Below are 27,088 nucleotides of genomic sequence, written 5' to 3' on the forward strand. Positions count from 1 at the left end.
TTTATTTTGATGCTCAGAGTCCACTGGAGTTGGGCAGCCAGTAAATCACATAACTGATGCAATCTGTGTTCAAGAATCAGTTACTCTGATGCAAATATATAAGGAAGGCTTCTAAACAGAGCTGCTTAACTCATTCTTTGCTTCAGTCTTCACACAAAAAGAAATTATAGCCCAACTACTGCAAAAGACAAACTAGAAACAAAAATTAAAATAAGCAAGAAAATGGTAAGAGAATACCTATTTGACCTTGACAAATATAAATGACCGGTGAAGGAGCTGGCAGATGTTATCTCAGAACCATTATACCATATCTTTTAAAAACCCTGGAGCACCAGGGAAGTACTTGAGGATTGGAAAAGGGCTGATGTGGTTCCCATCTTCAGGAAAGGGGGGGGGAACAGACCCAGGAGGCTACAGACCAATAAGCCTAACATCAATACCTGGGAAGATTCTGGAGAAGATAATAAAAAAACAGATCTGTGAACAACTAGAAGCAAACAAAGTTATAGCTAGTAGCCAGTAAGCGTTTGTTAAAAATAGATGCTAAACCAATCTTATTTCATTCTTTGATAAAGTGACTAAATTAGTAGACCAGCAAAATGCTGTGGGCATAGTATACTTAGATTTCAGTAAGGCATTTGACAAAATAGACCACAACCTACTTCTTGGTAAGCTAGAAAAAAGTGGAATAAACAACATCACCACCAGATAGATTTGTACCTGACTGACAAACAGTACTCAATGAGTAGTCCTCAATGGTACTATATCCACATGGAGAGAAGTAAACAGTGGGGTACCACAAGGCTCCGTCTTAGGCCCAGTACTCTTCAATATCTTCATAAATGACTTAGATGAGGGAATAGAAGGGGAACTCATCAAATTTGCAGATGACACTAAACCTGCAGGAATAGCCAATATCCCAGAAGACAAACTCAGGATCCAAAAAGATTTTGACAAACTTGAACAATGGGCCCTATCCAACAAAATTAACTTTAATGTGGAAAAAAGCATAGTTTTACATTTAGGCAGGAAAAATCAAAGGTACAAGTGCAGATTAGGCAAGACCTGGCTCAAAAACAGTAACTATGAGAGGGACCTTGGAGTCCTAGTAGACGATCACTTGAATATGAGCCAGCAGTGTATGGGAGCAGCCAAAAAAGCTAATAAAATCCTTGGTTATTTAAACAGAGGCATAGAATCAAAATCAGGTGAAGTATTAGTACTGCTTTATAAAGCCTTAGTAAGGCCACACCTGGAATATTGCATCCAGTTTTGGTTACCATATTACAAAAAAGATGTTGAGGCTTTGGAAAAAGTGCAGAGAAGAGCAACTAAGATGATCAAAGGTCTGGAGACTAAAACATATGAAGAACGGTTGCAGGATTTGGGAATGGCCAGTCTAGAGAAAAGGAGGACTAGGGCAGGGGTAGGCAACCTGGGCTCTTTTATGACTCATAGACTTCAACTCCCAGATTTCCTGAGCCAGCCATGCTGAGGGGAAAGGGAAAGATTTCCAAGCTGAGCTATGCTGGCTCAGGAATTCTGGGAGTTGAAGTCTATGAGTCATAAAAGAGCCAAGGTTGCCTACCCCTGGACTAGGGGGGACATGATAGCAGTATTTCAGTATTTGAGGGGCAGCCACAAAGAAGAAGGGATCAAATTATTCTCCGTAGCACCAGAGGGCAGGACAAGAAACAATGGTTGGAAACTGATCAAAGAGAGAGGCAATCTGGAATTAAGGAAAAACTTCCTAACAATGTGGACAATTAACCAGTGGAACAGCTTGCCTTCAGAAATTGTGGATGCTCCATCACTGGAGAATTTTAAGAAGAGACTAGACATTCATCTGTCTGAGATGGTATAGGTTCTCCTGCTTGAGCAGGGGACTGGACTAGAAGACCTACAAGGTCCCTTCCAGCTCTATTGTATTCTGCCACCATTGTGGTTGCAGCTGAGACACAATGTTGTATTTTCTCCTTCTCTTATTTTAGCACTTTTCATGGTGTTGCTTCAAGTGTTTATAATTAGTTCTGACTGTAGAAATGAACCAGGAACATGGTAATATTTTCAATACCCGCTTTCTATGCATACTTAGATTGATAGAAAGACAGAGAGGGAGATAGAGATTTAGAGATATAGAAATATGGAATATATTCAAAGTAGTGAATTTACTTCATAATCCTGCCTCCTCTTTTCCCCACAACAACTCTGTGAGGTAAGTTGGGTTGAGCGAAAGTGGCTGCCCAAAGTCACCAGCTGGCTTTCCTGGCTAAGGTGGGACTAGAACTTAGTCTCCTGGTTATTAGGCTAGCAATTTCACCTCTATCCCAAACCAGTGGTGGGATTCAGCCGGTTTGCACCAGTTCAGCAGAACCGCTACCTATTTTTTTTGTTGCCCAGGCCCAGAACAGACTTCTGGAAGTGGCATTCACACATCTGAATCCCACCAGTGCCCCAAACTAATTACATTATATTATGTTACATTATGTCACGTTCACATTACAGCAAAAGCCACCAAGATACAGAATTTAAGACATTAACTATAGCAGAAAAGTGATCCATGCAGAAGCTACAATTTCAAAAGAAAGGAGAATAAAAAAACTTCAAATGTGGACTTCTGGTTTGCCACTGCGGCTGCCACGGCTGCTGGAAGGCAAGCTCCATCTTCCACATCTGATTTTGCACCACTGGGGGACCTTGGAAAGGGTCGAAAGTCACCCTGTAGGGGCGACAAGCAAGGAGGGGACCCCTGCATGATTGTGGGAGAATGATAGCCCTTCCACTCGATCTGGGACAGCCCTCCAAACTGGTGGATGAAAGACCGGCCATAGAAATATGGCCCGTCACTAGGCTGCAGACAGCCAAAGTCAAACTTACCACCAGGAACCTACAAAGCAGTGTATTGAGACTGGGTGAGATCTGAATCTTTTTTCAATTCTAACTATTTTTTTCCACCTGTATAAGCTGCCCAAAGTATTTTCCTCCCTGTGGAGAGAGGGAAGGGAAATTCTATCCCGCCTTCTAAAAACAGCTGTGACTGATGATCCAGGGGAGTTTAAAACACTGAAAGAATAACCTGATTCTAATTGAATTTTTATTTTTTTAAAATTTGAGGACTAAAAGATTTCTTATTCTTATTGAAGATTTGGATTTTTACTTACAAAAAAGAAGTAAAATTGGAAAAAGGATTATAAAAATTTTGGACTTAATTTTTTTTTAAAAAAAATCTTAAATGGTTTGGGCGACATCTTGTGACTAAACCTGATACAGCTTGTTATTGTCTAAAAGAGACTTGGCTTGAAGCTCAGACTATAGATAAGACTTTTACAACCTTGGCAGATATCAGCTGTGAGAAGCCCAGCTGTGTTCTATACTCAGTGACAAAATTATTTTCATTCTCTGATTGTAAAGCTTTTAATTTAACAGACCACTAAGAGAACTTGGATGAAGATCAGGAACAGATTCTGTTTATGCTGAAAGCAATTTATGAAACTATTCTTACAGTTACTGATGAAATAAGAAGCTACAGAAAAGAACAAGATGTCAGCCTAGATATATGAACTCAAACTTTGATTACATGATTACAACTAAAGAATTAACTACACAGAATATAATAGAAGAAGTGGAACAATCAAATACTATGATAGAAGAACAACTGATCAACAAACACAATGGAAAACCCAGAAAAGAGACTGACAACACTGAAAATGGAAAAGACTTTCTATATAAACCAGAAGAAATCTGAGGATCAAGAAGAAGAACAGACCAAAGGGGGAAAAAACCCATTTCAGGACAACTATGTCAAGATGGAAAAATAGAGAGACGATTTGTTAGCCCTTCCAAAAAAATGGCAACTGGATGGCCTCTTTTATCTCAAACAATATATAAAATAACAGAGGGAGATCTATTTGATGACTTAAAAGCACGGATATGGAAGGCAAGTTGGTGAAGAAAGAAAGATAGAATAAGGCTGAAGAAAATTGGGGTTTTGGCTTATTAGTGAAGATTAAAATAGAATATAGTCAAGCAGACAAGATGTGTACTTTGAATACTAGATTTTTTTATTAACTGAGATAAAGAAAATCTTGGTCATTTAAAACTTGGAAGTATAAATACTAAAAGTTAAATTTGAATATTGATTTGTTTATAAAGGTTGGATGTAAAAGTAATTAAGAGATATAAACTAAAATATATTGATAAATGTAATAAACATGTTTTTACTTAGCTGATATAATAATAACTGTACTAGCTTAAATATGAGATAGTAGACATTAAGAGAAAAAGAGAAGTATTTGATGTTGAAAGAAGAGAAATTTTGGTTACTAAATTTAAGACATTTGGAAAATAAGAATGTTATACTGTATTATTAATTAGATGATGTAAGATGGTGAGAAATAGAATATATTCAAATAGATAAGACATGTATCTTGAATATTAGACTTTGTGATGAATTGTGATAAAGGGAACTTTGGTTACTTAAAACTTGGAAATTATAAATATTAAATATTAAATTTAAATATTAATGGGAAACTAAAAATTGGGAAAAACTAATTAGGACATTGATTGTCTATAAAGACTGAATGTTAAAATAACCAGGATGTGTGTAAGCTAAACATTATTGATAAATGTAAGAATGTTATTTTTATTTAATTGATATAATAAGAATTGTATTAGTTTAAACATGAGACAGTAAATACTAAGGGGAAAAGAGAAGAAATATTTAATATGGTAGTCTGAGACTTGTACTAAAGATACTTGTATGTCATTGAATTATCGATTAACTCAGCCGCCACGTTGCTTTTTAAATACTTAAATGTAAAATTAGAAAATCAATAAAACATAAAAAAAACCTTCAAATGTGACAGTAAATTATTGAATTTCTAATTGGAAACAGCGTTCAGTTTCTTGAAGTTGCTTTATTAGAACATAAATTATTGCAAATAACAGATGCATACTTATTAATTAAATATGTACATAGGTATGTGAAAATGAATACATGCCATAAAATAAGATTATGATTTCCATACACAGAAAAATGCTAGCTGAATGAATTAGGTTAAGAGCGGAGAATGATGTTGGGAGAGAAAAAAATAGTTGGCAACTATGTTCCCCATCTGCTTTCTCATTTCAAAAGTGAGACAAGTATCCCAAATAGAAAGATGACAGTCTTGCCACTTGCATATCAAATATGACTCTTGGCTTACTTAAGATATTTAAAGGCATTTGAGATGAGTTTTTAAATAGGCCTTTCCTCTTCCAATAGATTTTAATAATTGCCATAAGTATGTCATTAGTTAATACTGAGCTGAAAGAAACCCAATTACTGAAATGGGTTGCTGTGACATGAATCTCTGGTTAGCATATTAAAGCTACTTATTCATGTTTAATCATGGAATTAGCCTGTGGGCAACGCTGAAAAGAAAAGTGATTATTATTACTTTTCTTTTCCAAACTTTAGATCAATGTTCTTTCTGGAAGGCTTCCCCACTGGCTAGGAATTTGAGGACATGCATTCCCAACACGTAGGGAGGGATGACTCATTGATTATGCAGACTTCTAGTGACCACATAGATAGGTTTTCTCCATGATGAACTATCCCTAACCTGTTCTTTCAAATCTCCCAGTCACCCTCATTGCCACCCTAATAGAGAATGAACGTATGAAGACTACAGCTAGAAAAAGGTTTAGTATTATGGGCCTTCCTTTCTTTATTTCTTCCTTCTTCAGTTTATATGGCCACTCAACTTAATGAGTGACTCTGGATGGTGAACAGAATTAAAATAAAATAAAAGTGATTATAACACAAATGGTAAAATGCAAAGTAACTGAGAAGCAACAAATCCAAATCACTAATACAACCAAGAAATGGTCACTGCACACAATCAGGGCCACAGGCTTTTCAGGCCTTAAAGGGTGTTTTTCTGTTTAGCTTAAAAGGGATGGATGGATGGATGAATAGATTAGACAGACAGACAGACAGACATGGAGAAGACAGATGATGATAGATAGATAGATAGATAGATAGATAGATAGATAGATAGATAGATAGATAGATAGATAGATAGAGACTCAATTAAAGGGCAAGTTAAAATGAAGGTTAAGATATAACCTTTTAAAACTAGTGGGGAAAGTTGACATTTCCTCTACTGGTTTTGAGCTAACATTCCTACGCTAGCAAGCTTCAGATTTAATGGATTACAATTCTCATCCTAATTGTTTTGACCATATTATGTCGTTGTAGAAGTTTATCCAGAAGGGACGGGTGGGAGGCAGGGCTGCTTAAATCTATAATGTGCAAATAACTGAATCCATATTATTGTTTTTTTTACATTTTTTTAAAAAAAATGATCTTAGAACAAGGCCTTTATTCTTGGTAGAAAAAAATTGCATCCATGAACATTTAGAGCAGTGGTTCTCAACCTGTGGGTCGGGACCCCATTTGGGGTCGAACGACCATTTCACGGGGGTCGCCAAACAACACAGTCCGCCATTTTTCCCCCTTTTCCTCAGCTGTGCTACTCCCTTTTATTCTATTGGCTTTTGAAAGCCAATAGAATAGACTCTCTTGAATAGAGTCTAATTCTATTGGCTTTCAAAAGCCAATAGGAATTGTCCAGGCTGTCTCTGCCCTGCTGAACCCGCCAAAAGCCCCATTCTGCAAACGGTGCTGCACCAATTGAGTAGTCCTTGACTTACGACCGGTTGGGGGTCACGGCGTTAAAAAGGTTGAGAACCACTGATTTAGAACAACTGACACATATAAACAAATCTATGGGGAAAAAAATATAGCTCTTCTTTGATCGCTTCAATATCTATGTCTCACTATTACTGCTATCAGCTTATAGAGCTTTAGGGAACTCTGTGATATAGTTTCATGATGCTCAGGCAGCCTTCATTTTTTAAATGTTCAGATATTAAAATCAAAAGGACTATATAAATATAAAGGAGATATAGGAACATCATGAAACCAGAAAAATAAAATATAAAATTTTAAAATATGTTAAGAACACTGTTAAATGCTTTAATACTTTTAAAGGGGGGGGTTCCTTGAGGATTTGCATGAGTTCTGTGTAAATATTATTTATAATGAATGATACAAAACAGCAATTTCAAAAAAAGAGACTGCCCCAGCACCTTTTTTTCTGCTTCCGTTGTGTTTCTGTTAAAGAATTTCCACTTATCCAAAAATTGCTTGATTCTTCCTGAGTGTGTATGGTTTCTGAAGGGGAGTTAATATCAAGTATGTGTGGTGATGTCATGATACAAACGCCATCCTGCTGATACAAGCATGAAAGGGAGGAACTTGCATTATGACATCACAATTTACATTTCATCTTTGTTGTATTTTGTGTTTAGTAATGGATGCCTATGCAGCTTACCATTCCATGCCTAATGTTACATTTTCTTTTTGTTCCATCTACTCAGAACATCTTTGCATCTGTTCAGACTTCCTGAAGAAGTATTGCAAACTGAAGATAGCTCTTTAATTTCCTGACATTTATTCTCCTATCTGAATTTGGATCTAAAGATTGAAAGGTATGAATTCATAGAAAGTATGTTATAAGTAGGCAAATTTTTTCAATTTGCAGAGCATCATTAAAGATCTCAATTGTTAATTCATCAACCTTGGCACCATTTTTTTCCACTTTTATGGAGCAACAATCAATATGAGATAGCCTCAATTTGTACAAGCAGAATTTTTGATCACTGTATTTTATGGTCTTCTCAACACATTTATTAAGGCAGACACAGAAGATATTGAATGTAATTGTTGTCTAATTTGTAAATCCTGTTAAATCCATTTTAGTGCTTAAATCACAGTTTGAACATACTTATAGGTACTCTTGTTATCTGAAAAAGGTTGGGCTAAGTAATTTCTTTGGTTGTGTCTAGTATTTCATTAGACAGAAAGGAAACTGAGTCCAGCTTTTGGAAGTACAGTATGATTACAAGGAACAACAAAGATATGTTAAACCTGTTTAGGTGTCTATGGGGATTCTCAGTCATCCAGCTCATGGTTGTCTCAAAGGTATTTTTCAAAAGGCAACCAAACTATGTTTTCCCCCATTTTTTTCTTTTCCCTTGAAAAAGAAGATGTTTCATTTCTCATCCAAGAAGCTTCATCAGTTCTGGCTGGATGGTGTGAGGGGAGGTGAAGAAAGGATTAATTCAGATGGATTAGTTCAGAACTAATGCTTCCATTCCCCCTCCCCACCAGTCAGAACTGATGAAGCTTTTTGAATGAGAAGCAAAATGTCTTCTTCTTCCTCAAATGAAAAGAAAAAAAACATAATCTGGTTGCCTTTTGAAAAAGCACTTTTGAGATAAACCTGTCTAGGTGTCCCAGGAATATTAAATAGAAATTGTTTAATGGACAGCAGGCAGATTGATTTGTTTATCGTCACTTCTTTGGGATCATATCAACATATAAAGAGGAAAGGATCCTATACGTTTTTGTTCCTTTTATTTTTGTGAGCAGTATATGTGTGTGTGTGTGTGTGTGTGTGTATAATGTGTAATTTTATCCCATTGACTTTGATACCAAGTTTGTTGTTTGTTTCCTGCAAAGACTATGCAAAATCAAATATGTAAAATTTATTTTCTTATAGCAGCACCTCTCATGGTGACATACAATTAAAAGCACAGTGAAACAGTACTATAAAGCCATAACAAAAACATCAATTAAAGCAAATCAGTTCAAAGCAGCAGGAACACCAGACTACATGGATAATGGTAGAGAAAACACTATTTAGCACAGTATATGATGGCTAAAATATATCAACCTGAAAAGTATAATTCATAAATACAACTACTAATGCATTCCTGTAGCCTTACAGCTTGGGTGAAAAAAAGAAGGGCCCAGAATGAGATGTTTTGCTGTAATGCATAATATATAATCCATTGTACATTACTATGCTACACACCCTTGGATTTTTATATCTGTTTCACTACAAGGCACTACAAGTGCCTTCTTGATAAGTTGTTTGTGATAGAAAGTGGAACTGCTGTGGTGCATTAATTCCAAGCTTAGTTGGATGGTCAGTTTTGGAAGGGGGTTTTCTGAAATTCTTCCACTCCTTCATTTTGTAATGTGGCTGTGATCTTTTCCAATGCTGTATTGCCAATTCCAGTTAGTCACTTCCTCCCACTTCTAAATTAAAGCTTCTCTGTGCTTTATCTTGGGTAATGGGTACATCAGAATGGAAGATATGTTGACATTTCTCTTGGCATACCACTATATGGCCTGGGAAACCAAAATGAAGCATGAGAAATGACTTTACAATTTCTGCCACTCCAATCATTTCTTCATTGCTAACATAATCTCTGAACAACCAAAATGATACCCATGTACAAGGACATCATTAGATAGAGTACACAGAAATCAAATTAAGTATGATATTGCTACAAGGAGCTGAAAGAGCTTACTGATAAAAGCAAAGACATGGCCAGGAGCTGTCTGTGGAACAGATCATGAACTACTCATACGAGAGTTCCAAGTCAAGCTTAAATGAAAGAACAATGACAACCAATTTCAAAAATAAGTTCTTTCAAGGAACATAAAAGAGCAGAGGTGGCGCAGCAGTTAGAGTGCAGTACTGCAGGCCACTTTAGCTGACTGTGTTCAGCAGGTCAGCGGTTCAAATCTCACCGGCTCAAGGTTGACTCAGCCTTTCATCCTTCCGGGGTAGGTAAAATGAGGACCCAGATTGTTGGGGGCAATGTAAATATATATATATATATACATTGCTTACTGGTGTACACTGCTTAGAGAGTGCTTGCACTTAAAGCGGTATATAAGTCTCATAAATAAATAGCAGGAATTGTTTTGATCCTGGATCTGACTGATAGGGCTCCAAAGGAACTGTGGAATGAAATTAAGCAAATTATTAAGGATAAATATGAAAAGAGACTGTGAAAGACCAAGAAACAGAAGAAAGGAAACTGGATGTCAGAACAAATTGTAGAAATTGGCTAATTAGAACAATTAGCCAGTGGAACAACCTGCCTCCAGAAACGGTGAATGCTCCAACAGTTTTTAAGAAGAAACTGGACACCATTTGTCCAAAATGGTATAGGATTACCTGCCTGAGCAGGGGGTTGGACTTGATGACCTCCATGGTCCCTTCCAACTTTATTATTATTATTATTATCAATCATCGCACAGTCAGCCAGATGTTCAGACTGGATTTGGCATTTTGTCTACCTATCGAGTCCTTACCCAGGACCTGGGATAGGCAGATGTGGATGTTTGATGGTATTACAGATATCGTCGCAGGATGGAAGCAGTTCCTAGTAAGGCCGCCTTTTGCAATTGACTAATAGCGAATTTGTCAATGCCAATGGTGTTCAAGTGGTGCTCCAGTTGTTTTGGGATTGCACCCAAGGAGCCTATGACTATTGGTACTACCCTTGCTTGCTTTTGCCACAGTCTTTCTATTTCTATTTGTAGGTCTTTGTATTTTGTTATCTTCTCCAGTTCTTTCTCTTCTATTCTGCTATCTCCAGGCACTGCCACGTCCACTATCCAGACTTTTTTGTCTTTCTTATCGACAATTGTTAAGTCTGGGTGTTATGTTGCAGGTGCTTGTCTGTTTGAATTCTGAAGTCCCAGAGCAGTTTAATTTTATCATTTTCTATGACTTTCTCTATTTTATGATCCCACCAGTTTTTGCTTTACAGGCAAATGATATTTTTTGCAGATCTTCCAATGCACCATTGTTGCTACTTTGTCATGCCGCTGCTTGTAATCACTTTGTGCAATCTTCTTGCAACAGCTTACCAAGTGGTCCACTGTTTCTTCAGCTTCTTTGCATAGGCGGCACTTACTGTCTGTTGCTGTCTTCTCAATTTTGACTTTGTATGCATTTGTCCTTAAGGCTTGGTCTTGTGCAGCCAGAATTAGTCCCTCGGTCTCTTTCTTCAATTTTCCTGCTCTTAGCCATTGCCAGGTTTTATTATTATCTGCTTTCCCAGCTATTTTTTTCATGTATTGGCCATGTAGTGCTTTGTCTTCCCATGCCTCTATTCTGTTCTTCATTTGGTCTTTCTTGTAGGCCAGTTTGGTCTCTCCAGTAGTCAGTAAGCCTTCCTGATATACTAATTTCAGTGCATCTTCATCATTGTTCTTCAGATATTCTTCCAAAGCCATTTTTTCTTCTTCAACCATCTGATGTACTTGTAGCATTCCACGCCCACCTATTTGCCTTGGTAGATAAAGTCTATCAATGTCACTGCGTGGATGAAGGGCATGATTCATTGTCATTATTTTTCTGGTCTGCCTATCCATTGCTTTTAGTTCTGCTTGAGTCCAGTCCACTATTCCAGCTGTGTACCTAATGACTGGGATTGCCCAGGTGTTGATTGCCGTTATGGTATTTCCTCCATTGAGTTTGGACTTTAAGATCTTCTTCACTCTCTTGATGTATTCACCTCTAATCTTTTTCTTGACTTCAGTGTGCTTGATGTTGTCAGCTTGAAGGATACCCAAGTATTTGTATTATTATTATTATTATTATTATTATTATTATTATTATTATTATTATTATTATTATTATTATATTATTCTGACTATGTCAAGCTATGGAATGTCCTTGGGAAAATGGGAATCCCAGAATATTTTATTGTCCTCATGTTTTTCATGAAGACAACTAGGCACAGTCTAGATCGGGGTCCCCAACCTCTGGTCCATGGACCAGTGTTGGGCCGCGACACACCAGCAACCGATCCACACAAAGCTCCATCCACGGGATGCAGGCAGTACAGAAAACCACACACCCTCTGGTCCGTGGAAAAACCTCTCTCCATGGAACCAGTCCCTGGTGCCCAAATACAATATATTAGAAACTGAATTGGAAGAAGATGAGAAGAAGGTTTTTAAAATTGGAGGAAAAAAATATCAGTAATACATGCTGTATTGATCTAGACATTTTAGTAATGAAAGTAAAGGAGCACAGTGAAAAAAAATGAGTTTAAGATTAAATGTAAAGGAGACCAAGTTAATGGGCAGTTTGTTTAGTACTTTAAAAGACTTTTAAAAAGTTGATAATAAATAAAATGTAGGCAATGGAGCTGAGAACATTTCCAGAAAGGTTTTCCGTTGTTTGTTCAAAGTTTTGGTTAGAAAAAATGAAAAAAAACCCACATTTTCATTGGAGAAAGATAAGTTATGAAAATGCACCATTTTAAAGCACGTATTAGACCAGTTTCAAACTCAATAGCTCTGTTTTTTTTTTAAAAAAAATGCAAGTCATGGGATCATTTGCTGCATTTAGAAAAAAAAATCCTCTTCTAGCATTTGGATGAAGTATAGCTAAGCACATAATTAAGCTAATGAGACTCATATGCTCCCACAATAAAGGAAAGTGATTTTTTTTCTAAATTGAAAAGCTAAAGAACAAAATGATTGAGAAGGCATCTTGAAATAATGCTAAAAATGCAAACGTTGGTTATTTTTTGCACTTTTCTTCTCATGTAAATCACTGGTAAGTATGGCATCTGGAGGAGTAGCAGATCCTACAGCTATTGAGTTCATTCTCACAGTAATGAAGCTAAACTGATTTGAGGAAAATAACCAAGCTGCCAGAATCCCTCCAAATTGCAAAAGATGGCAAGTCACAATAAGAGACCTGCTTTTAAAGGAAATGATAATGAATACGAAACTGAATAGCCCTATTATAAAATCTACATAAACCTAAGAGTTCAGCATATGTTTAACATGTATTATTCTTGAAATTTGCATATGGGACCATGGAAGTTTCAGCTGACTTTCTATAACATTTATCTCTCTCTCTGAGCTCTTTCATATTGGTGCTTTGTACAATTTGGGAATTAGTTCCTATTTGATCTCACTACATAATCTATTTTTATTTCTGAAATTGTTCCACTTAGGTTGAAATCACAGCAAAGCTTGCCCTATCTTTTGAATTACTGTAACCTCTATAGAGCTTACAAGTAGTCAATTTTCTAGTTGGCAAGAATTCCTGCCTCACTTGGATCTGGATTTAAATCAGCCATTACTCACCCCTAGAGGCTTAAAAACATCTGGATTTTTTCTGTCTTCCTCCCCCACTCCCCCCAGTATTCCAATCTGTCTGCAGTCTTCCTTTGTAACATGCAATCATGGGATGTAATTGATTAAAAAAAAAGGGCCTGGCTGCAAAATTATGGGCATGATTATATTTCTCTTTCACAATTCATCAGGACTTTTAAATGTAGCAGGGGAATGGTGACAAAGCAGCTGAGAAGCTTCTTGTGCAGAATTTCAATGTTTTTGCTTATTTTTTTTTTAAAAATAAACTTTTCTTTGCATTGTTTTCCATCATAGCAACCTCTCAGATTCTTTTTCTTTTCTTTTTTTGCAAACCACTGGCTAAAAAGTAGACTGTTTATTTTTTTTAAGATGGAGTAACAGAAAAGTGATTCTTCGTACACCATATTGGGATCAGAACCAACCAGCTTACTACTTACATGTAAAGATGAAATGAAATTTTTCTTAGGGAACTCTCTGCCTGAGTCATTTCCAAATGTTGTCTTGTGCCAGTCTTTAAAAAAGCCTCTTTTACCATAGCATTTGCCCAATTCTGGAAAAATGAAAATCTAGCATCTGACCAGATTATAATAGTAAAAATACTTGAATGTGCTGAAATGGACAGATTAACTTTAGAAATGAAAGAGACAGAAGACTCAATCTATTTTAAAACATGGGATAAATTTTACCAATGGACAGCAACACGATAGAATGAGAAAAGCTTATGGAATTTAATGGGATAATTGTTATTTTGTATTTAAATTCTATGTTTATTGTTAAGAATTCTTCTTCCTCTTTCTATTTGTGATTTTAATAACAAGTAATTATAATTAATAAGAAATACACCAATATGTTAATGTTATTATGATTAATTAGCAATATATTAGTAATATTATATTAAGTATGGTTATTTTATATTAATTATTATGAGTGAATATGTATACCCGGACGGGTTTACTTGCTAAAGCGTTGACTTATTATGGGGATAACCCCACTATTATACCTATCTCTTCCCCTGGTCTAACCCTTTTTGTTTGTCACCCCTTGTTATAATGTATCTCCATCGGGATCATTTCTTCACTCTTTATAAAAACTGAATTACTGGAAGAGTTTCCTGCAGTCAGAGAATCCATGGTGGTATATTCTTTAGGCCATGGGTCTTCAAACTTGGCCCTTTTTTGACTTGTGGACCTCAACTCCCAGAATTCCTCAGCCAGGCACCTTGAGGGCCAAGTTTGAAGACCCCTGCTCTAGGCAATAGCATAGCAGAAAATGAAAGCAGATCTGTCCCAACTTGTTAGAAGATGGTGATTCTAAAAGGGTCTTTGAAATGGATTTAAAATTCAAATAGGAAAAGAACAAGTGAATTGTAAGAGAAAAGATATATTTGGTTAGGGAACCAGTGACACTTAAAAAAAAACCCCTACCGTTTAAATCAACTTTCCTTATTTTTCAAACACAAGTATGATCACAACTGAGCCCCAAAATACTGTTGTTAAGTGAGACATTTGTTAAGTGAGTTTTGCCCCATTTTATGACCTTTCTTGCCACAGTTGGTAAGTGAATCATTGCAGATAAGTTAGTAACTTATCAACTTAAGTGAATCTGACTCTGTCAGAAGGCTGCAAAAGGGGATCACATGACCTTGGGACACAACAATGGTCATAGGTATGAACCAGTTGCCAAGCATCTGAATTTTGACCACATGACCATGGGGATGCTACAAATGTTGTAATTGTGAAAAATGGTCATAATTCACTTTTTTTCAGTGCAGTTGTAACTTTGAACAGTCACAAAATGAACTGTTGTAAGTCGAAAACTTCCTGTAATGCTTTTTATGTTGACGGTCCATGTTCATAACTTCTCTTTTTGGGCAGAAATGCAACAACTAATTCAGATTTGTTTTCCTACAGTATGGGTGTGGATATGCCACCTTCTTTAAATCAGTTAGTATATTGGCAGTATGATCACACAACTAGCTTTTCCAGCTGACAAAACCATGCTGGACTAAATCAAAATAATACATTGTAAGCTTTGTCTGCACAAGTCAGGGGGTTTTTTGGGGGGGGACGTGTATGTAATTATTATTTGAATTACTCTTCTAATAAGTTGTTGTCAGTCACTAAGTTATGTCTGACTCTTCTTGACTCCATAGACCATAGCATGCCAGACTCCCTTGTCCTCCACCAAATTCACATTTATTGTGTTGATGACATTTCTCACCCATTGCCATCCCCTTTTCCTTTTACCTTCAATCTTTCTCAACTTCAAAGTCTTTTCCAGTGAGTTCTCCCTTCTCATTAAGGGGTTGAAGTATTTGAGCTTCAGTATCTGTCTCCTAATACAGGGGTCCCTCATCCCTGGTCTGTTGACCGGCACCAGTCTACGGCATGTCAGAAACCTGGCATTGCAAACAAGCAAAGCCCCATCAGCTGGATGCAGGCAGCACGAGAAACCACGCTCCCTCCGGTCTGTGGAAAAATCTCTCTCGACAGAACTGGTCCCTTGTGCCCAGAAAGTTGGGAGCTGCTGTCCTAATGCATGAATCATTAAAGGCATTCATTTGCTGCTTTGCTTCCTCCATTAGTCTCAGTAAACAGAAAATTAGCACATGCTGCATAATCACGTATTCTTTAAGCCTAAACTTTTTTCTCTTAATGATTGTTTCTCAGAATGTAAAAAAGAAAAGAAAAAAAAGCTTTTCCTGCACCACCAAGCAACCATTTCCACTTGACACACCTCAAAGATTAAGAGGAAATCTGATCTGGCCAGGCTCCCAGATGCCTCCAAGAAGCAAGGGAACAACTGTAAACAAAATAGCTTAGCAGAAAAAGGTAATCAGGAAAAAAAAAAAAAAAGAACTAGTGGGAATCTGACTAAAAGAAATGATAACCTAGACTTCTTGGACAGAACCACGTTTATTATTTTTTTAAGAGAAAAAGACAATATTAGCTCTATATTTTGCATGCACGCGTGCGCGCGCACACACACAAATGTACATTGAGCCCGAATCCACCACACATTGTTTCTTTTGTGGAAATGTTTTATTTTTTGTAATGGACAGATGTGTTTAATTTTTAGTTTTCCTGACCTGGTAGCACTTGCTACAACTTAAGAAAACCTCCCATTTTTATTACCCTCATTTCCTTCCTTGCTTTGCAATACAAATGGTTCAACAAAGCAATTTAAATATATTTGAACAAGAATATCTTCCTGCTTGACTCAGTCTTGCATGACTATTATTATTATTTATTTTATTATTTTATGAGACTTATATACCGCTTTAAGTGCAAGCACTCTCTAAGCGGTGTACACCAGTAAGCAATGTATATATATATATTTACATTGCCCCCAACAATCTGGGTCCTCATTTTACCTACTCCGGAAGGATGGAAGGCTGAGTCAACCTTGAGCCGGTGAGATTTGAACCGCTGACCTGCTGAACACAGTCAGCTAAAGTGGCCTGCAGTACTGCACTCTAACTGCTGTGCCACCTCGGCTTTATACTTTCGGCTTTATACTTTCCTCCTTATTGCAGGTGCAGCTGTTAATATCCACAACTGACCTCTGACAGCCAATTATCTAAACACTTAGGATGAATGAAAAAGAGTGCATTTTTTCAGTCCCAATTTCAATCCAATAGGAGGATCTTCATTAGGACCACCTACGGAGGTGAAGAGGGTCATTCCTCTCCATGCTCTCATGTGCCAGTCAGATTGCCAGCATCCCAGGCCTTCATAGAAAAGATTCTGAACATAGTCAAATGTGATCAATCACCTCCAGATAATGTACAAAGACTCTGGACAGGAGTGATAGAGAGATTGACAACATGGATGTCAGAACATTTACCCAATGTATTTACTGTCAGTTTTTTAAAAGACGGAAGACACAACTGTTCAATTCATGATGGTTACTGCAAAGTGAGTAATAGCTCAATACTGGAAAAATTCAGACCCTTCAGCATTAGATCTGATATGAAAAGTTACAGAAGATGGTTATTATGAAAAGCATTGATGTATAAAAAGGTAGAGGATGTTGGGATATATTAGGCAAGTTATCTTTGATTCAGTTGGAAAAATAGTTATCCTTTTTGTAAACATAATAAGCCAGATTATTTTTGTTTACTTCAATATTTATGAAAGCTGTTGATTTCTTCTTAGATTTTTTAAAAATATGTTAATTCCACTGTGATATTTTAATTTGTTATTGTCTTGCATTTCCTATTATTGTTTTACTGTATACGCTATCACCAAATCATACATTCCTCACCCCGTATCTATGGTTTGATTTGTTTTCTAAGCAAAATGAGGATTAAAACAAATGTATGATCAATCACCTCCCAAGTGCTAAATTACATTCCTGAATGGTGAAATGAAAATGGCAAATACCCTTTTCATTGAAAAAAAGAAAATAAAATATTTGTTTTTCTATGAAAGCACTAAAAATGAAGAACGTTTTGTTGCTGCAAATTATTAATTTTTTTTCATTGTTAATGATTATCTAAAGTATTTTTGTATTTAATCCTGGATTATTATAGTCTTTATTTTAGGGGCTTCTTGTCCATTTTATGTTTTTAATGTTTGCACATGCATATATACAACAAAGTAATAGGAGAAAGTTATACAGTAAAGTTATACAAACAAGGCCAACTACAACATGTCCTTATATTCTAGGAAAGCGTAGCTATAATAATAAATAATTTATGAGCAAGTTGGTAGTTCAGAACATATACCCAAATAGATCTCAAAAATTTCATATTCCCAATGCTATCCTCCAGTCCTTAAAAGTGTCAGTTGAAGATAGATGCTTGTTTACAGTCTCTGAAATTTTGCACTCTGCAGATATCAAGAAAATCCACAAGGTTTGTTTGGAACCCTTCTGTCATTTACCATGTTCTAAATGATCAGTTTAAGATGATCAGTGTAAGCATCCATGAAAGAAAACTCCATTGTTTTGCAGAACAATGCCTTGTATACATGTTTCCAATGATATAATGTAGTAAAATTGCTGAAAAGAATCACTTTTCAGAGTGCGTCTTACTATTCTAAAACAATAAAGCACTTAAAACTAATAAAAGCAGTACAAAAATAAATATAAATGGATTCTCATTATTACCATATGCTGTGAAAGAGCTACAAGAGGGAGTAACTTATGCTTATTTTATTTTAAAAGTTGTACTTGATCCTTCTTCAGCATTTCCACTTTTTAAAAATTAATTATCCAACTACATAAGGAAGACTGTTAATATTCCTTAATTATGGCTTTCCTAAATTACACAGATTTTTTCACCATCAACTATACTGTAGAATGTTGACAGAATGGAGAGATGATTCTTCACCTCTGTCTTTATAAATCAAGCTTTTTTGAGTGTGTCCCTTTGGATTATTATTGACTTCTAGTGGCTGCCTGGACTAGTCCCTGTATTTTTTTTTTTTTTGGCAAGATTTTGGAAATGATTTCTTCTCCTTCCTAGGACTCCAAGCAATTGAGTGATCTGTGGTCACCAAGTTGGCTTTCATATCAAAAGTGGGACTAGAACTTACACACAAAATATACATTTTCAAAACAATCAAAGAAGGCTTCTAACTTTCGTTTACCAAGCAAGATGGAGTGGCTGTTGATTCAGAAATCTTCTGTATTTAGGATAAAATTAACTTTGTATTGGAGAGAGCAGGCTAATAACCCCTGGATTATTTCTGGATTCACGTTTTTTGTTGGAAGCTGTGGCCAGAAATATTTTGCCCAGTTCCAACTGATAAGCCAGTTGTTGCCTTTCCTGGAATAGGATTCAAAGAAGGCAGTCATTCATCCTCCTATAATCTCTTGATAGGATTATTGTAATTTGCTCTACTTGGCCCTGCCTTGAAGGCAACCCAGAAACTTCAGACAAAGTCTATCCTTTTCTCTTAGGCTGATTCCTGACAGATGAATATGATTTCTGAGCAAGACGATGAAAGGGAAGTAAATGAAAGGGACATAGAAAGACTTAGTTTTCTCTCCTTCCCTTTTTTTTTAACGTTAAAAGTATTCTAGGAAGCAAAGACAAAAATGAATGGAAGAACTGTGGCAAGAAGAGTTATCTAACACTGGTTTCACATTGGATGTCTTATATGTACGCAGTCAAATGAAAGTACTAGTATGAAAAGATAAATGCCAATCTTTTCAAATTGCTGAAATGAAGTATTAGTGGTATCAAATCTTCTGGCTATTGGAACTTGACAGAATCTGAATGATTTTCATCTGTGGTTGCTTTCTAAGGTTGTAGGTCTTCTGAAGTGGATTTTGCTTTTGTTTCCATGTTTGGGATTAATGGTTGGCATAATTTTTGCAACAGGAGAAAGGAGAAGATGACCGACAGTTCTGAAGGCACATTAAGAGTTGGAAAAGACTTTTTGCCCTGAATGTGTAGTGTTAGATTCCATTACCGTATCATTTACTTCTGGCACCAAAAAAAAAAAAAAAAAAAAATCCTGGTAATTTCCCTGGATAACATATGAAGGATTTTCCACCTTGGTAGCTTTCTGGAAAAGAAAAAAATATTACATTTCACATTGACACATTTCACTTCCAGCCCAGATATATTCCTTTAAATTATGTTTATTTTAGTCATTTTTTTTGATAAGACCCAATTTTAATTGAACAGCTAATAATTTTTACAGTGAAAAATGCATCTTTGCCAAGTAATCCAAGGAGTTAAAGGATTGGGAGAGATAAACCCTCTTCAGATGTTCTGAATACTTTCTGGCACAAGTGGAAAGATAAGTGCAAGGATTCTAATTCCATTCTCATTTACTTCCTGTTACATTCCTCATAAAGCATCTCAGCAAAGTGCTGCTTCTGTTGATTTGATGAATCAAAAAATTAAAAAAAATTGGAGTTGCAGAGAAATTTCCTATTTTCAAAATGTGGTTTGGGCATAAGGAGGAGGCTGACAACTTGGATGGAGTAAGCATAGCTAGCTTGTTTGGTGCTTTTACTTCTTACGTGTTACTATATAAATTCAGAACATATAAAAAGAGCTAAGCACAATTGCAATATGCACTTGTCTTTCCCTTTTTAGAATTAAAATTCACTTAGTTATTTTAGCCACTATAGAAATAATACAGTTTTTGCTCTGTTTTTTCAAGAGTATTGTCATCTGCAAAACTGATAGGCATTTCTTACATCTCCTTATCCAAGTCATTAATGAAAAAAAATGAAGAGTGTTGTGTCTAGGATTGAACCCTGTTACACCTAACTGTACCAAACTGATGATGCACTCTCCATGGGCACTTATTGAGGGTGATTTGAAACTCTGGGGCTTTAACTAGTAGTCATTAAATCCACTCCCACATTTAATAGTTTGCTAATCAGCACATCGTGGAATACTGTGACTCTTCTCTAGAATTATCTATGCTATCGTTAACATGTTTTGCATATTAAAAATTGCTGGTGATTTCTTCTGGAAATACACTGCAATCAGTATAATTCTACCTACATTAATCATTATAGCTTTGAAGGATGTTCTAGTTATGTTCCTTCCTATTGTTTATGCTATTTCCTCTCTGACATGTACACAATCAGATGATACAAAAAAGGACTGTTCAGCAGAATATATATGCACTCACACAAACACACACGTACATATTGGGTGTGTTCTTTTATAAACATAATCCAAACTGAATGTGTCAAGCCAGAGGCGTTTAATTATTTTAAGTGTTTTTAATACATCACACCCAGGAAATATCTACCCAGAAATAATAGCTTCTTTTTGGTTATGATTATACAACTACTTTCTACAATTAAGGAAAAAAGCATAATAGCCAAAATTATGATCAGAGGAATGAGAGTGACATGCATAAGATAATACAACATTTTATAATATATCATTTAAATGATAATTTGGCTAGCATGTGAGAGTATTTTATTACTTAAATGTGGAAATTTTTATATCTCTAGCTTTTCATAATTGCATGCACATTTTGCTTATGAGCTGAACAATGAGCCCAGTATTACCAAATGATAGCATACTGAAGGGCTGGGTCATCAGCAATAGTGTCAAGAAAGAATAATAAGGAGGTTGGGGAGAAGGTTTGTTAAACTAATAATTCTTAACCAATTTCCAAACACTGGTATAAGAAGACCTTCTGTTCAAGATGCAATTAATGAAAATATTGCTTTGAGGATGGTGTTCTGGTGAACTGCTTGAACAATGTATCAATTATTCCACCTCCAAAGTTATTTAAATAATGTAAACCAAAATATTAAATAAACCAAAAACTGTATTGGAGGAATTCATTTATTTTGTCTAAGCTTCCTCTGATTCTACTTTAAGCATTTGTTATGGCGTCAATCTGCCTAATTTATAACATCTGAGTTCAGAGGTCATTTCTAATTGTCACTCTGCCATGTATCTCTGCCATAAAAAAACTTAAGAACAGTAAAAGAGAATAGCTGCAATATTATTTTTGTTCAGTTGTGCTGATCCAAAACCTACAGCAAGATAGGTTGAAAAAGGATGATCTCTCATCCTTCAAACACAGGTTTCCATGATCCAAGTCAGGATAAGATAAACAAAGAATATCATAACCAAGCAAGGGTATTTATTGGTGTTATAAGTGGTTCCATGTACTGGTATTAAAAATTTAAGAGACAAAACCTTATTTCTGCTGTTTTTTAGACTGCCTCCTAAATACCCTAATTCCTTAGAGCAACAACACAACTTACTGCCAAGGCTGCAAATTATGGTTTTTGACTGGTCTGTTCCATTTCCTGGATACCAAAATCGTCATATTTTCTTGATATCCAAATCTTTACTATGAAGAACTCTGGTACTTTCTGTATGAAACTTCAAAAGAGCTGAATGTTCACCAGCAATGGCCATGAGCAATTATGATGCCATCACTCGGCTGTATCTCCGTTTACCTGCATTCACAAGTGGTCGTAATAATGTGCCTCCTTTTGACTAGAATAACTTCTGCCTCCTTATTCCTTTGAAACTCCTGCTTTGATTAATAAAGCTGATATTCTTTATACAGTATATTAAGCAACAGAAAAACCTCCTTTTAGTGAAGCTAACAAAATACATGTTTATATGTTCTATTTTACTCAGAGGGGGAAAGAAATGTGACTGATCCACCTCCAATGCAATTATAGGCATCTTTTTAATTGGAACATGGTTTCTTTTCATTTTGTGGTTGGTTTGTACAGCCCTATTTTAACATCCTAGACTAAACCCTTCTCCTCTTTCATTTCTCATTTGTCAAATTACAGATTGCTAACGTTTGGGATGAAGCCTCTCTTCATCTAAGATAATATATATATATATATATATATATATATTGCAAACTATACTTTAAATTACGTACCCATTCTTTCTCTTTCTCAGTGAAATGAAAATTTAGTGCATCTTCCATTACTCTTCCCTTAAAATCACCTTGCACAGATATTTTTTAAAAAACCCACTCAATATGTGCATCTTGTCTTTGTGCTTGTGGTTTGCTCTCTGCAGGGAGATACTGTGCCCACTGCCTTTAGGGGGATGGGGGAGTCTTCACTAGAAATCTCCTCTTCAATTCCAGAGTGAAATATTTCCAACCTTCTCCCTTCAGACTCCTTTTCTAACCTTTCCCCGCTTATTTTTTATAAGCCAATTTCCCTTTCTGGGACCTCGTGGCCCATCCCGTCTATTGTAATCCGTCTCTCCCACCCTCGCTGCCCACCTAATTCAGACGAATCCTGGTTCTCATCCAAAGTCCCATGTACTGCTTTCTCCACCCCGCTCGCCCCTCTGACAAAACTTTACTCGAAAGACCAGAGCAAAGCAGCCCTTCTACTACGTGGAGAGCGGAAGAGGTGGGAGGAGAGACATCAAGGGGGTCTTAACGATGACTGATGGACCCCAGACTCCGGCTTTCAGGTTAGATAAACAAGTTCTGCAGTTGGTCGATTTCCTTGTGCTCTTCTTTTAAAAAGTCCCGCCCCTCTCAATTTCTCTGCCCCCCCCCCTTTTTTTGGCAGCTGCACTAGTGACGGCGGCGGCGGCGGCAACACAGCAGCAGCAGTGTAAGAATAACGGAGCCCGACAGTTGCGTGCCTATGGGGTGAGTTTTGATGGTGGATTGGGCGGGTGAGTTGGGTGGAGGGGCAGAACTGACCATCGAGGGGTTTAGATGGGCGCCGCTGGCGACAGTCAGGAAAAGGGGTCGCTGTTGAGCGGGAGACGTGAAAGCCAATCCTCAGGATAGACTCTGGAAGCTTTCAAGTACATATCAGGTCCAGATCCGAAGCGGAGACTCCGCTCTGGTCAACTTTGAGACACCCTCAATCTTCCTCCGTTCCCAGGCTCGAGGGACGGAGGCTTCCGAGCAGCCCTCCCAGCTGTCCCTTCCGGATTGCGCTCCGGGTGCCCCGGGACCAGGTAGCCCAGGGAGCGGCGAGCCAGTGCAGGGTCACCGCGACTTCTCCCTGGGAAACGGACTCGTTGGCCGAGGAATGAGCGCAGCTCGAGGTAAACTTTTGGAAGTGGACGCTCTTAGGCTGGGGACTTGGAGGGGCCGTTAATGTGACTGAGCAGCAGGAGGTCCTGCTAAGTGATGGAGAGGCAAGAGGGGAAAGCATCTCGACTTCTGGACGATTGGATAAAAAAAAAAAAAAAGATAGAAGCCAGAAAAAGTCATTCGAGAAAGGGGTGGGGGGGGAGGAAAAGGAAAACAAAATCACAGCGCTACCGGTAGTACCGAAAGGAAGTGTGTGGGGAAACAAAAGATGACAAAGGCCACTATGGTATTAATTTTTTAAAAAACTCTCAGCTTTGCTGCAAACAATTCCTTGGCAGAGGCATTTTGGTAATTGAGGCTTTTGAGAAAAGTTTACGGTGACATGACGAAAGAGGACTAAACCTCAGTAAATAACATAAATAAACCTCACTCCATTCTTTCAAACATGCATCCCCAAATCCCGAAACTTTTTCTGGGAAAAGTTAAAAGGAAGGGGGAGAAAGGGGGAGGAAGGGTTCCCACCACTGAGCAAATTGGAAAGATGGGAAAGAGTGGGGGGAAACCATGTAAATATATTGCAACTTTTCTAACTTAGTACTTCCTACATACCTTGGAATGATGTCTTTTGGATTTCCCAACCAGAATGGCCAAAGGCTTTTAATTCTGGGAGTTATGATTCCAACTTATCTCAGGGTACTAGCCTGAAAGGCTAATGCCCTCTGGCCAGATATATCATACATAAAATCCAACACATAATTACTACCTAGAGATAACTGAATTGACCTTGGAATAAGATTTTATTCTGCTCTTGGTTATATCTGTATAAGGTAAAATATGTAGCTAAACCCAAGAAAGAGAGCTTTAAACAATCTTTCTCTGCACCACTTCAAATTGAGTAAAGCAGACAGGAAAGAATGAAGAGTTTGTGTAGAATTCCTTTAAATTTTCCATAAGTTCTACTCTCTCTGGAGAAACAAACTGGCCTCTTGTCTGCAGCACTTACTCATTTTATGGAATTTCAGTGACAGGATGTACTGAATTGGATCTGGAGTTTTATTATATAGTATTTCAGATAGATCCTATGAAATCAAAGAATCTGAGTAAGTTCAGAGTAAATTTTTATGGCATCATTCCAACATTGTATCATCTGTATATTTTCACATGTATTCAAACTTCTGCTGCCAAAATATCAAAATTTTTGAGATTGTTGGTTCATAACTCCTGGGCCTTACTCTTAGTGTCTTCATTCTTTTTGGTTCAACATCCCTTGTTACCTAAAAGTTTTTTTCTTTTCTCAGATTGTTTTCTTTCTTCCTTGGTGTCCTTGACCTTTTTTTCCAAAGCATGTCTAGTGAGACAACACACCTCTTAGTTTTTACAAAATGTTCCCTTAAAGCAGCTTTTCTGATAAACCTTTAGTGCAATTCTCTAGTTCTCAAATTCCACCTCAACTCATGCTATAGATTAATAAGTATAAACATATAGTATGCAACTGAAAGACTCTCATATTTCTTCCATGCTAATAATACTTCCACTTTTCTTTCTTTCCTCTGTTGTTTCCCAATAAAAATTTTAGACTGCAAGCTCTTTGGAAGAGAGACCTTAGTTTTCTACTCTATAAAGTACCCTACACTGGTGAAACTTATAACTTGCTGTTGTAAGAAAGAAAAGAGAAAAGATCAGAGGAACTGTAAATCAAGAAAACATGTTGATTCATAAAGTCCTAAAGTAGAAATTGCAGGTTCCAAAAAATTAATGTATTGTAAACAATCAAGTAAAGTGTGATAGGAAAAGAAATTGGCAGATAAAAGACTGAGCTATTTTTGATGTATTGATTTCTTCTGGTGGCTTTAATAGATTTGTTGCTCAGAAAATGTAGTTCTTCTTGAAGTGATAAAACCAGCAGGATTCAATTACTTTAGAGAGATGAAAACTGGTATAGCTTAATGCTTCTCCATAAAATAAAGTTTGAACAAGTAAAAGAAGCCCCTCCCCTAAACCAGAATAGGTAGCCTGTCCCTAATTTTCATTATTACATTTTATGATTTTGAAAAAAAAAGAACTCATAAATCTGGGTGAAAGAGAGTATAAAGACAACTGAGATTTGGTGGACACAGATAGAGAAGACAAAAATATTCATTTGGGATGATATTCAGGGAAGTGGTTGATGGCTGAAAGCTCACTGAAAAAAATAGCAGCAATGAAAGCAAACACATACTGTGATTATTGGAAAATGATTGCAAATAGATTGGGTAAGCCATCTAAGTGAGAATAAGTGCTTATATAGTTAGCTTATGGCAGTATTTCTCAACTTTGGCAACTTATTAAAATATGTGAATTTCAACTCCCAGAATTCCCCAGCTAGCCAATTCCACGCCTCTTAACACTGGCTTATGGTATTTATCATCATATTATACCATTTATCTTGGCTAATGTGGATTAACTCTTATACACTAAGAAAAAGATCAACTCTGAAGATTCCTACAGTAACATATGACACCCTGGGTTAAAGAGATCCCTTTGACATGCACCATCATATTAAAGATACTGTAACAGCAGTACCGTCTGCACTGTTTGTTTTTTATTTTGCTGGACAGTTCCCTTCTAAAGGGTATCTCTTTAAACAACTGGATAAGATTATGGAACAAGATTACTCTTAGTTGTTTACAAAGACAGATAAGCCTGCCTTTGATACACCACTTCGGAAGACTACATTAATTAGGAATATTGAAATAGTTCTCCATCAATGTCCATTTTGATCCTGCCCAACTCCCAGCAGAAGAAATGTACAAGCAGTTGGTATAGCTCCTTACAATCTCCATTATACCATCAGCTCAGTAAAAAATTGCAACAAGCTATGTGTGCCCATGTATGTCTTTATCTATGTCTACTCCATTTCTTTGTGAACTGAGTATATTTATTCCTAGAACATGAATATAGAAAGTGACAAGCTTTGGCAGAATGCTCAATTCTTTATGCCGATAAAGTCTCTTTTTAAGCCTGTGCGTGGCTGTATACGTCCATTGCTAAGTACTGTAAACAAATTGTTAACAAATGCTCTATTTCATGAACTTTTTTTGTCATGATCATTAAGGAAATCACTGCAGTCGTTAAGGAAGCACATGGTCATTGAGGGAATTTATTCCCCCCCCCCCATTGATTTTACTTGTCAGAAGCTGCTGGGAAAATCATAAATGGCGATCATGTATCCCTAGGACACTACAACCATCACAAATCCATGCTGATCGTCTGAATTTTGATCATGTGACTTCAGAAGCGCTGACACAGTCACAAGTGTAAGGACTGTTTGTAAGTCACTTTTTTCACCATCATAACTTCAAATGGTTGCTAAATGCGTGTTTATAAGTAGAGGATTACCTGTATATGCATGCGCATTAAATCTGTACGCAGATTTTAATTTTAAGTTTATCCTTCTGCTTCACCAGATTGCCTTTAAGTGAATTATTGTCTCTCTTTTTTTTAAAAAAAGGTGCTATTAAACATTAAATCCAACCAGTAGGAAGAGAAGTATGCATTAATTGGGGGGGCAGGGGTGAAGGGAAGATGGAATGGAGAGGAAACA

At 36.7% G+C, this 27,088-nt stretch overlaps 1 protein-coding gene across 5 annotated transcripts in view; it reads left to right on the forward strand.

Annotated features, from left to right (window-relative positions):
- The first annotated feature begins 22,636 nt into the window (after positions 1 to 22,636).
- Positions 22,637 to 27,088, forward strand: part of LOC120317574 (fibulin-2-like) — an 89,483-nt gene continuing 85,031 nt past the window's right edge. For 2 of the 5 annotated variants that reach the window (XM_039364248.1, XM_039364253.1), the window contains exon 1: positions 23,176 to 23,516. The gene's annotated coding sequence lies outside the window, so the exon portion shown is untranslated. Of the gene's footprint in view, positions 22,926 to 23,026; positions 23,110 to 23,175; positions 23,517 to 26,781; positions 26,802 to 27,088 lie in introns of those variants that run through there. The other 3 variants (XM_039364249.1, XM_039364250.1, XM_039364251.1) reach the window with 3 other exon arrangements.

Source organism: Crotalus tigris, unplaced genomic scaffold (assembly GCF_016545835.1).
Source record: "Crotalus tigris isolate CLP2741 ecotype Arizona unplaced genomic scaffold, ASM1654583v1 scf7180000019699.406680, whole genome shotgun sequence".
Lineage (NCBI taxonomy): Eukaryota > Metazoa > Chordata > Lepidosauria > Squamata > Viperidae > Crotalus > Crotalus tigris.